The 13,358-nt window shown below is 34.4% G+C and overlaps 1 long non-coding RNA gene across 2 annotated transcripts in view; it reads left to right on the top strand.

Annotated features, from left to right (window-relative positions):
• Positions 1 to 13,358, top strand: part of LOC113598756 (uncharacterized) — a 943,191-nt gene that overhangs the window by 156,582 nt on the left and 773,251 nt on the right. The window lies entirely within an intron of this gene.

Genomic DNA, 13,358 nt, shown 5'->3' with positions numbered 1-13,358 from the left:
CCCAGCAAGAGTTTCATTCTGATGATGTAGAGCAAGATTCTGAGGAAATAGCCCAGGCCTCAGGATTAGGGGAAAGAACTTTCCCAGAATGTTGTTTAGGATAATTCACTTTATCTTAAAGAAAAACTGTGTGTCTGTGTCTGTGTGTGGTGTGGTCTGGTGTGTGTATGTGGGGATTGGGAGGAAAGTGCCAGCTGAAATGAAATAATTTTATCCAAAAAATATGATTCTTATATGCCTTCCTGGGTGTGGGCTCAACCATCTCTTTGACTAATTCTGCAGTTGGCAGATGGTCTCACTATCAGCAGGGACTGTATACGTGTGTTTTCAAGACTGAAGCCTCAGGAACTTGGGCACTACCTAATGGAGGTCAGGTGGCACATGCCCCTCTTTGGATTAGAGTGCACTAGTGTAGTGCTGATTTCACCTGGCTTCCTTCTCTCCTTTAAAAAAAAATTTACTGTTCATATGGTTGTCACATTAACCTTATAGGCTTAAATAAAATGTTATTTAGTTTTTAATAAATAACCTGTAAAGAGTTTTACACCTGTAAAGTACTTCAAAGTCTTCCCCCCCCTTTACATTAACTGCTTGTCATAGATTTCCATACTTTTAAATTTTTATTAAGAAAATAATAGTAAAGTTAAATCAGAGAGCTCAGTTATTTTCTGCTGAGTTCAGTGATGGGTGTTTGCTAGGAGGGTTTTGTCTTCAAATTGTTCCCACTGTGACTTGTTGGCATTAATGAGGCTATTGATAGGGTCGGAGGGAGGAGCAGGGAGCATTCTTTTCCCCAGTGAGAATCATCTCTGTTATCTCCATATATGTGGCTGAGAATGTAGACCTACTACTGGAAAGTATTCAATATTGCAGGAGGTATGTTGGGGAGCCTAGAATGTATTTTGGCATTTTGCTTCCACATGCAGCTTCTTGTATAATCAATCCCACTGTGTTCAGAGGTGAACACTTATTATGTTTTTTTCCTTTTCATGAAAACAGTGGAATTGGTTGGGAAACTAGAAACTTGAAGAGTAAAGTCTTTTGCCAAAATGTAGCCTCAGAGCCAAAGCAGTTCAATTTGTGTATAATTTGGAAATATAATAGCAAACTATCTTTTTGTGCTTTAGCTGTGAATTCTGTCCAGTTACTCTTGTCATCAGTCAACATTTCTACAAAGAGTGCTTTTCTAGTGACATTTTGAGCTTAAACATTTGGAAAAATTTCAGTACAGTATTAACAAATGTCCATTTGAAAAATAATTTTACCATCTCTACTTACTTGGCAGGGACTGTAAATTGTAAATTGACTTCCAATATGATTTTTAGTTCACATGATTCTCTTGAAAACATAGAGTGAATCAATGCAATTCAATTTAGTGAATATTTTTTGACTTTTTTAATGCTGATATTGCTGTCTTGTATGCAACTTTATATGTGGTCGCATGTACAGCAATTACAAGTTCAATAGAAGGAATGGAGCATTGACAGAGGATTGGGTATCTATCCATAGGACATTTTATATTTGATTTCACCTTTGTTTTTAAAGTTCCTATTTTATGTAATTTGTTGTCTCTTTTAACCTCATGTACTTTTCATAAAAGTCTCTTTCTCTCCTTTATTGCATGGACTATTTTTTCAATGATTCCATTTTCATCTTGTATTGCTAAATATTATACTAAACATTCTGGAGAATAATGTACTGTATTTTCACTTGTCAAATCTAAAATCCTGTTTTTATCCCTGTTACTTATTTTCAAGCTTGCCAAGTTTAAATTGTCCCCTTCCCCTCTCCCCATGGGTTTTCAGACCACAAACCTTTTCATAAGTGATATATGGAACATAAAGGATGAGTCAAATATATTGAAAAATGACTTCACTTATGTAACCATAATATAGACCTAACTTCATACAAAATCCATAAGTTATCACTTCCTTTCCACTGACTTGGACATTCTAATTGCTACGTGTCATGGTTGTGGTATACTGTTATACACAATGAAATAATCAAGTGAAATCATTACTTTTTTTTACCTAAAAGTTGGCTAGCTGATTTCCTTCTTCCAGCTCAGCAGGCCCCAGCACATTGTCCAAAAATAGGGACATCACACTGAACTCATAGTCAAGTTTGTCCAACTTAGATTTCCTCTCAGTCCAATTTAGATCTCTTGTTTTCCCTTGAGTACGTCTTTCTCTGTTTTGACAGAAGATGGGTCTTACTAAGTCAGAATCAGGCGGTTTGTCAAGGGATGCTAGCTGAGAGACCGCAAATAGGTATAGATCTTATATGTCCACTTAACATTTATTTTATTATTTCTCTGTCTGAAACAGGAAATAGCTTGGAGTGTAGATGTATTGCTTCAAGTAGATCCAATAGCTGAAACATACTGTTTTACAGAACAAGCACGTTACTAGTTATTTGCTTTATATTACTAGTGATGATAGCAATTGCAGCTATATTTTTTGAGCACTTACTGTATGTTAAGCATATATTAAGGATTTCATAGAATGCTCTTCTTTAATCTCCACATTTACGACTCTGCAATATAGTTATAATTTCTGTTTTACAGATGAGAAAACTGTCATTAACTGCTATACAATATATATAGTGAATCTATTACATCTCAGTTACTATTGCGTTAATTTCAGTTTCATCTGTGTTTGGAACTACTCTATGACTAAAAAAGTCTAAATTATTTGGAGTGAAAGTTTATATGTATATTTTTCTTATGAGATTCAAGTTATGGTTCTGGCTTTTAGCTTTCATCTCTACCTCCTTGGAATGTTTTGCTATGCACATTTGAACAGCATCTGTCTATCAGACCATTTGTGATCTTCAGACCAAGTAAGGCCACTGAAGATTTGTAGAAGAATAACTTAGTGTCGTGATTTTATGTGGCACAGGTGACTTAGAAATAATAGGTATGTTAGAATTTTTTTAAGGAAATAATACTGGTACTTACTAAAGTACAAGAGAAATTTCACATTAACTTCCTTTTAGATGTTGTCTGTTAAAGCCTTCCTGGGATCTGATTTATGCTGACATTGTGGGCACTACATAAACAGTATGTTGCAGTGCTCCTTCTCTCCTGGCTCCCCCACTTCCCTCTCCATCCCAGTAAATCCTTTGAAGGTTTTATTATTCAGGGGTGGGAAGATTGGAGTGAAAGCTACAGAATGATTTAACACTGTGGGAACTTAATCAATAAGAGTGTTGCCCAGAGCTCCCAGGATAGGGTGTTGTTTTCCATCCAGATGATAATGAGGCCGAGTAGCAGCAACCTCTGGAGGAGGAGTGCTAGGGCAGCGATTCTTTGGTGGTGCTTTTGCTGGTTGCTAATTAATAGTTTTGAGGCCAGTGGGGCACCTTTTGGCCTCTCTGACATTTGCAAGCTTTTCTGTGGCTTGTCCCACATGTCTTTCCACCATCAGGGGTCACTCTCAACTGGATTGGAGTCTGACAAGTCTAATTGGCTCAAATCTATGCAGATTTAAACATCTAGCCCACATGCCAAAAATCTGATGTTTTCTCATGCTGCTTCGGAGTTCCTGGCATTATGGGATCGGTGCATGCCTGAATTATTATGTACCAGCTTATCCTTCTGTTAGCATGTTAAAGAGCAATTAGCTGGATGTGGTGTAAGAAATAGGGGAAAGAACTTCAATGCAGTTCAGTTGTAAATGCCTTTTATACTTAAAAAAACTGTCAGACCATTGAGCATTACTAGTTGGAAAGAGGATTGAAACGTATAGTCAAATTTTTTTAAAGGGTGAATAATTTCCCGAGCGTTGGTTAAAATAAAAAGATCCTTGCTGGGCAAACATACAACGATGGTATAATGTAAATCACCCAAACATTCTTGATTTACTTATGCTGTCCAATTTCCTTTCCTTAATTTTATACTTCTCTCACATTCTAAATTTTTATTATTGAAAAAAAAACACCTTCCTTATAACTGGTTAGATGTATTTTCTTGTAGATTATATTTTTTCATCACTGCTAGTATATAGCATCCTGAATTAATGGCATAATGCTGGGCTAGCTGCACTCACACTCAACCCAAGTCATTTGGATAAGAAAATAAATTCTTCTTTTCTTGGAAACAGTTTATTTTAATTGACCATTAGACACACACAGAATAATATATAGGTATGTTGATATATGATTTTATGGTTTATAAAATGTTTTGTTTAATCTTTATAATAATCTTGAGAAAATAGTAGGTCATGAAAAGTTAATATCCTTAATTTTATAAATAAATATATTGATTTTCAGAACATTGGGTGACTTGCCCAATGTGCCCCTGCCATTGAAATGGCAGAGATGATTTTGATCTCATGCTACTTTTCATAACAAAATGTATGTATAAAAATATTTTGTTCAGATTATTTTATAAATGTAGACCATAGAATGTGTACTATTTTTTAATGTGTTGGTTTAGTCTTAGAACTATCCAATTAGTTTATGAAAGATAGCAAAAAGTGATGTCTAATTTTACCTATGTGTCATTAAAATTTTTTTACCATCCAAATACTCTAGCGACTGACTTTTCATTTGATTTCTATTTTCTCAGAGCTTGTATTACTGTTGGTAATTTACTGGATGACGTAAACTGTGCTTTACTACATATGAAAAATATCAAATTAATCTTTAAAAGCATTTTTATAAAAATATGTATAAAAATCTGTTTATTACTAATAATTTAAAATACCAGTTTAGTGCTATTTTTAGCTTTTGTCTCAGACACTTGAGAAATCTGAGAGTATCTTTTATTTATTTTTTTTAATCATAAAATGCAGTCAGATTTTTTTTTACAATTCTTCAGTATCTCAAAACTGCTGGTGTCTTAAACCCCCTTTTCTATCTCCTCACAATTTATTCCAATTATAGTTACAGTTTTGGAAAGAAATATTGTAAGATAAAAAGAAATGTGTGTGTACAAGTGCTTGTGTGTGTGTGTGTGTGTGTGTGTAGTATAGTATAGTGTTGTGATGTCATAATAATTTAGAATTTTCTAGTCTTCAGTAAAATAGATACATGGAGTATGGTGAACTCTATTTGTTCCTTGCTTTTGGTTTCTATTTGTGTAGTGTTAGACACTCTTAGAGTCGTAGACATTTAGAGATCAAACTTATACAGAACATGGATATCATTGGTTCAACTCCTCATTATACATTGTGAGGAAAATTTTGTTTTTCTGTTTATTAGAGAGAAAATAATTTGGGACCCATTGATATAAGAAGAAATAGGATGATAAATACTTTAATATGTCACCTGTGGAAATAATTTGTTATGACATTCTCTGACATTTCTGTTAGAAAATAAACATTAGTTTTTAACAAATTTTAACATTTGGCTAATCAGTTTTAATGACTAGTGCTCCAATCTTACTATTCCAGATAAGAGTGAGACTACATCTGGTTCTTGAAGGAGAAATACACTAACACTTTAAAAATAACCACTATTTGTTAGGTTGGGTCACCAGAGATCCTAGTTTGCATGGGACAGTATGATTGACCCTTGTTCTGGCCTAATTACTTTGCTTTACTTTCAAGCCATATGAAATATATGAGTTGAATGTACACCTTCTGTCTCCTTTCTCTGAACATCCTCTAGTGGAACTAAGTCACTAGAAAATGTGGGTTTCTAGTTTGGATTTGCCAGTAACTAATTGTGTAATTTAGATAAAATTATTTACCTCTTTGTAAAGCAGGTTTCTTATTAGCAGAATAGGGATGGCACACCTTTCCCATATAATAATAGTGATTTTCTAGAACTTCTATGGCTAGTTCTCTTGGAACGTATTCAGAGAGGCCTTATTGTTATCAGACAAATAAATTATTATTTTAAGGTAGTGTCAAACGTTTGAAGGTGTATAATGTCTGGGCTTGCACAAAACTTTGGTTCAAATCTTGGCTCAGCAATTTACCAAATATGATTTCTTAGAAAATTTTTTCTGGGCTGTGGTGTTTTTCGTTATTGTTGTTTGTGTACTTATTTTATGGGCATTGTTTTGTTTTTCATCTGAAAATAAAAGGAAAACAGCTAATACTCCTCACCTTTCTGGTACAGACTTGGTAAATGATAGGTACTCAATAGATATTAGTTTTTACTTCTCATAATTTTATGAAAATAATTGGACAACTAAACTTGCAGTCATATGTGTGTGGCTTATCATTGTTGTTATATAATAATGATAAAATATTATGTTCCACTTAATTTTGCTCACTCATTTACATCGCTGTATTTATATCTCTTTGATCATTATGGTTAAGCAAGGATAAAAGATTCAAAATGACTCTGTATTGCATATAGATCTTGTATAGGTCAAGGGAATTGAGTAGATCTAGGAAGGTTATTATCTACTTGAGCCTAAAGGGATGCAACTTTTGTGGATTTTAATTTTAGATGAAAAGATGAGAGTAGGAGACAGACCGACTGTCCAGAAATTAAGGAGAAAGAACATAGGCAGAGACCAAGCTAAGATGGAGTAGGGTGGGGCACAGTGTGATTTGGGCACTAGATGTATCCCTTGGCTTTTACGAGGTCTAGTTTGGAGTAAAGATCAATCTTACGTTGTAAGTAAGAGAAGAGGTTTAGAGGAATGGTAAACAGAGTTAGGGAAATTTCAGAATGGGCTTCAAGCTAGATACTATGAGAAGGCCCAAGGCTTTGGTTGAAATCATTGGCAACTCTGCCTATATTATGAGCTGGAAATTAAAGGTGTGGGTGAAATCAAGAGTTGTTGGGTAAATGTGTTATTCAATGGTACTTCTACACCAAGTGCTAATTGAGAACTGAGTATGTGAGATTTTCTTTTGCACCTGGGTGCAAATGAGTAGACAATCAGAATCATGTACTAATACGGGGCTAGAGCTCTGTATCAGGCAACTTTATTCACCGGTTTCCTCTAGACTCTATCTAAAGACAATAAACAGTTAAGCAATTATTAAAAATTTTTACACTTATTTTCCCCTTAAAATTCTACTAAAGGGCATGCTTGGAAATATAACCTAAATGCCTATTTAATGTACATTAAGTTTTCTTTCTTTCTTTCTTTCTTTCTTTCTTTCTTTCTTTCTTTACTGAAGAGGATCAATCTCTCAAGCCCACAATCAATTGTGACTACATCTATGAAACTAACAGTAAATGTACATTTTTTAAATTGAAAGTCATTATAAAACAATGTAGGCCACTGTAAATCATAGCTAAAACAGTCATAATGGAAATCTTTTATCTATGTGTGATCCACTAACATGTCGTTATTCTGAGAACTAATAACTTTTTCTTGGAGATAGAGCCCCAAATTCAATTTTATAGCTCACAGTCCCAGTAAATAGAAGAAGTCTGCCAAATCTGCCTTTATAAATCCTAGTGATTTCATGTTTTTACCATGTGTATTGAATGAGAAAAAATGGAACGTAAGGTTTGCTGGATTTTTACTTGGCCAATAAGTTCTACTATGTTTGTACATCAAGTTTCGTTAATAATATCTTTGTATTATTTCAGAGGTATTAACTAGAATTAATTATTTCAGTAAAATCCAAAAATACTTGAGAGAAATATTTGATCCTCTCTTAAATTATAATTTGGCCTCAACTATTTGAATAGGCCATCAATTCTCATTTTCTACTCATTGAGCAGCTGGGGTACAATAATTGACTTCTGCCCTACTGTTATTAGGAGAAGGGAGTGCTCAGTTCCTGGCATTGAGCCTTATTGATGCTTCTGATTTCCAGAGGAGAAACTTACTGAATAAAGCACAGTACTCTGAGAAAAGAAAAACTTGAAGGACAAGTCTGCTTCTTTTAAACTAAGAAACTGACTTCTCATGAAGAGGTTCATATTCCAATGCTGGTACTAGCTTCTGACATTGTTTAGTAATATTTTCAAAGAGTTATTTCACTTTTGTTTAATCAATCTTTAGTTTTGTCAAATTTATTATTCAAGAGTTAAATAATACTTCTCATCAATCAGAGATTTTTAGCTGTGCACAAAAGAATCCCACTGGCTAACTTAAGGCAGAAAAGGAATTTGTTAAAAGGATACTGGGTATTACTTAATTATTAAAAGGATATTAAAGGCAAGCTCCAGGAAAAAAACCTGGAGATTCAAGTTTGTATTGTGGATTACACAGAGACACATCTTAAAGTTATTTTGCACAATGAGTGATCTATTGGGTTCATACATGGACGTTTGCATTCTTGACTATGCCCACCTTAGAACTTGGGTGCTGCTACTAGAACTACTGACTCTGGAATCTGGATGTAGTTATTGCTGCTACTGCCCCTGTGCTCACTAGAATAGATTCTGCATGTTCATTGTCATAGGGAAGTGCTCTGCTACTTGGCTGTGCTGAACATTTTACCATCCTAGAGACTAACTCAGAGATTTAAATAATGAAAACTCTACAAAAATGCAGTGGATTGTCTTAGGGTTGTAATCTTCTATTCACTGGAACTGTTCAAGTAGAAATACGGTTAACACTTAATTAAGGGTTAGGGTATTTTAAAGGGGATTCTTTCATCACATAGGGTTTGAAATAGATCTTGTTAAATCATAGTTTAAGTCTGGGAAAAGTTTATGATATGTTTATTCTCCCATTTATCATGTTCCTTTCTTACTCTTCCCTCTGTTGATTTGCAAGGGCATCTGCTGGAAAAGCACTCTGTGAATGTCCCTTTCTAGGTACTAGTACAGGTCAATGAAGGTTCGATATAGGTTTGTGTATAAGAAGGTTTGTCCTATCACTTTCATACTTAGAACAATGACTTCTCACTTAATAAACCCAGAAATAAAGACAAAGTATTATTGATGTTATGGACTTTCAGTTTAACATGTTCGATAGAACATAAACTTTTATCTTTGCTTCATGAAACCCAATTAAAATCACAGAAGATTAATAAGTATATAAACATACATGGACAAAAAGAATGGGAGAAGAGAAGAAAGTAGATGGGAGATGTTCCTGATTTTGGAATATAGAGCAGGTGTTAAAGTGGTACCTAACTAACTCATACAACTCAATAGCAACAAACAAACAAAAAACCTAATTAAATAAATGGGCAGAAGGCAGATTTCATGATATACTACAAAGTTCTAGTAATTAAAACAGTATGGTACTGGCACAAAAATAGACACATAAATCAATGTAACAGAATAGCTAGCCCAGAAATAAACCCACACCTATATGGTCAACTAATCTATTACAAAGGAGGCAAGGATATAGAGTGGAGAAAAGACAGTCATTTCAATAAGTTGTGTTGGGAAAACTGGACAGCTACCTTCAAAAGAATGAAACTGGATCACTTTCTTACACCATACACAAAAATAAGATTAAAAAGCATTAAAAACATATGTGTGAGACCTGAAACCATAACATTCTTAAAAGAATACATGGGCAGTAATTTCTTGGCCATCACCCTTTGCAACATGTTTGTGGATATGTCTCATCAAGTAAGGAAAGAAAAAGTGAAAATAAACTATTGAGACTAAACCAAAATAAAAAGCTTTTGGATAGCAAAGGAACCCATCAACAAAACAAAAAGGCAGTCCAGTGAGTGGGAGAAGATACTTGCAAATGATTTATCTCATAAGGGGTTAATATCCAGAATATATAAAGAATTTACACAACTCAACACTAAAAACCAAACAATCCAGTTAAAAAATGGACAGAAATCCTGAATAAGCATTTTTCCAAAGAAGACATACAGATGGCCAACAAACACATGAAAAGATGCACATCAGGTAAATGCAAATCAAAACCACAGTGCGATATCTCCTCACACTTGTAAGGATGGCTAGTATCAAGAAGATATGAAATGACAGGTGTTGGTGAGGTTGTAGAGAAAAAGAAACCCTTATGCACTGTTGGTGAGAATGTAAATTTGTGTACCACTCTGAAAAATAGTATAGAATTTTCTCAAAAAATTAAAAATAGAAATTCCAGATGATCCAATAATTCTGCTACTGGGTATTTACACCCCAAAAATGAAAACAACAATTAAAAAAGATATATACAATCCTATATCAATTGCAGCATTATTTATGATAGCCAAGATATAGAAGCAACCTGAGTGTTCATTCATAGATGAATGGATAAAGAAGATGTGGTGTATATATATATATATATATATATATATATATATATATATACAATGGAATGTTACTCAGCCATAAAAAATAATGAGATCTTGTCATTTGCAACATGGATGGATCTAGAGGGTATTATGCTAAGTGAAATAAGTCAGATAGAGAAAGGCAAATACCATATGACTTCACTTATATGTGGAAGCTGAAAAAATAGAAATGAAACAACCCAAGCAAAGAAACAACCCAACAGAAAACCAAACTCAATTACAGAGAACAAAGTGATGGTTGCCAGAGGGGAAGTAGGGAGTGGGATGAGTGAAATAGATAAAGGGGATTAAGAGGGTACAGATTTCCATTTATAAAATAAATAAGCCACAGAGATGAAAAGTACAGCATAGGGAATGTAATCAATAATATGGTAGTAATACTGTATAGTGACAGTGACCACACTTACCGTGGTAAGCATAGCAGACTGTATACAGTTGTTGAATGACTATTTTTGTACTAATATAACATGATAAGTTAATTATACTTTAATTAAAACATAAGCAAAAGAGTTGAATAGGCTTTTTTTTTTTTTTTCCAAAAAGGACCTACAAATGGCCAACAGGTATGGAAAAAAAATGCTTGCTATCACTAATCATCAGGGAAATGCAAATCAAAACCAGAGTGAAGCAATCACCTCACACCTGTTAGAATGGCTATTGTCAAAAAGACCAGAGACACTAAGTATTGGTGAAGCTACGGAGAAAAGGGAACCCTTGTGCATTATTGGTGGGAAAGTAAACTAGCATAGTCACTGTGGAAAACAATATGAAGGGTTCTTAAAAAAACAAAAAGAAAGAAAGAAAGAAAGAAAGAAAGCAAGAAAAAATAAAAAAAGAACTACCTTATGATCCAGCAATTCCACTCCTAGGTATATATCCAAAGGAAATGAAAACACTATTTCGAAGAGGTATCTGTATCTTTATGTTCATTGTAGCATTATTCACAATAGCGAAGATAGGGAAACAACTTAAGAAGATAGGGAAACAACTTAAGTGCCCAGCAACAGGTAAATGGATAATAAAAGGAGATATAATATATACAGTGGAGTATTATTTAACCACAAAAAGAACAAAATCCTGCCATTTGTGACAGTGTGGATAGACCTTGAGGTCATTATGCTAAATGAAATAAACCAGGCAGAGAAAGACAAATCCTGTATATTCTCACTTTTGTGTGGAATCTAAAAAATCTGAACTCAAAGAAATAGAGAGTGTAATAGTGGTTTCCAGGGGCTGGGAGGTGGAGGAAATGAGGAGATGTTGGTCAAAGGGTACAAACTCTCAGCTGTAAGAGGAATATGTCATGGGGATCTAATGTACAGGATGGTGACTATAGTTAACAGTACTATATTAATACCTGAAAGTTAAAAGAGTAGATCTTAAATGTTACTACTACCCGCCCCCCCCCCCGACACACACAGAGTAATTATGTGAATGGATGTAGGTGTTAACTACCCTTTGTGGTAATCATTTTGCAATATATACATGAATCAAATCATCACATCATACACTTCAAACTTATGTTATATATCAATAATATCTCAAAGCTGAAAGAAAAAGTGTCACCTAAGTCAGATGTAGCAAGAAGAGTAAGCTGATTGATAGTCCTATATCGTATAGTTCTACGAAAAATGTCAGAAATTTATGGCATCAGATAATTCTGGTGTGTGGTGTAATGTGGGCATAAAAACAGAAGGAATTATTTTAATTGGTAAGTGGAATATTTAGATTTGAGATTTAATAAAAATGGAAACAAGTGACACAAATCTTGAAAAAGAAAACTTTTTAATATTAGGCTCAGAGAGTAAGAAAGACCAAGAATAAGGAGAAAGAAAATCACATGTTGTTAATAGTTCACTGACCCTTCATGAAGAAAAGTGAGCTCAAGTTTGAGAAGATGAAATATTCTTCAGATTTGTATATACTATGCAGAAGTCCTTATGCTCCTAGGAATTTGAAAAAAACAACAACAGCTATTCTAGATATTTTAGCAAAGCTTTTGAAATAGTACTGATTCTGTTGAATTCATTCATTCATTTGTACATTCATCTAATAATTATATGTTTTCCCATTAATATAATCAGAGGCTGGGAATCAGCAGTAAACAAGATAGGCATTATCTCTATCTTTGTGAGGCTTACAGTCTTGAAAAGAAGACTAAATTTAGCCTTCTTACATAGCAAGTTCTTAGAAAAAAGGATGTGCCTCATAATGTGGTAGGTGTTTTAATATTTAATCCTAATAGAGACTCCATGAGGCTTTGTTATTGTTTTGGATCAGTGTAAAGATTAAATAAGTTGATGGCCATCCTTAGTTTAGTACCTGCCACTAAATAGTCATTCAACAATTGTTACATATACTTAATCCTTTTTGTTGTTCTTGTGATTAGGTAGTTATGCTTTAGGACTGATGAAGGAAGTGAAATGTAAGGAGGTTGAGTACCATGCTCAGTGTCCCTTTGCTATCATGTGGTGGAATCAAGACTTGAATCCAAGTCTGTCTTACTCAAAACTGCATGCTCTCTCTATTATAAAAATTCTTCTGGTGCATTATATAAAAATCTACCTTTTCAGGTTGGCTAACTATTGCAATAGTGTTTATGCAATAATCTCTATAGAAAAATATGATCAGATTTTCATATTTGGGGAGACAGAGGGAGAGTCTTAAGCAGTCTCTGCACCCAGTGGGGGGCCTGGCATGGGGCTCATTGTGTGGAGCTTGAGCTCATGACCCTGAGATCATGACCTGATCTGAAATCAAGAGTTGGACACTTAGCCGACTGAGCCACTCAGGAGCCCTGTTAGTTGATGTTCCTATCTTCCCAAATAATGGGTGAAGTACCTCTTTCCACTATAGTAAAAATTCTATGTAGGAAGATGAGGTTCTTTTTTTAAAAACCATTTCTGATATGATCTGAATGTTTGTATCCCCTTAAAATTCATATGTTGAAATCCTAACCCTCAAGATGATGATAATAGGAGGTGGGCCTTTGGGAGGTCATTAGACATAAAATTAGTGCTGATTAGTGCTCTTATAAAAGAGACTCAAGAAAGCTACCTTGCCCGCCTCCACTATGTGAAGATACATGAGAAGTTGGCAGTCTGCAACCCTGAAGAAGGTCTTCACTAGTATCCAGCCGTGCTGGCACTCTTATATTGGACTTTCTGCCTCCAGAACAGGGAGCAGTAGATTTCTGCTGTCTATAAGCCATCCAATCTATGG

Source organism: Acinonyx jubatus, chromosome B2 (assembly GCF_027475565.1).
Source record: "Acinonyx jubatus isolate Ajub_Pintada_27869175 chromosome B2, VMU_Ajub_asm_v1.0, whole genome shotgun sequence".
NCBI classification, from domain to species: domain Eukaryota; kingdom Metazoa; phylum Chordata; class Mammalia; order Carnivora; family Felidae; genus Acinonyx; species Acinonyx jubatus.
The sequence above is the reverse complement of the archived record's forward strand: the minus strand, read 5'-3'. Positions and strand labels throughout refer to the sequence as shown.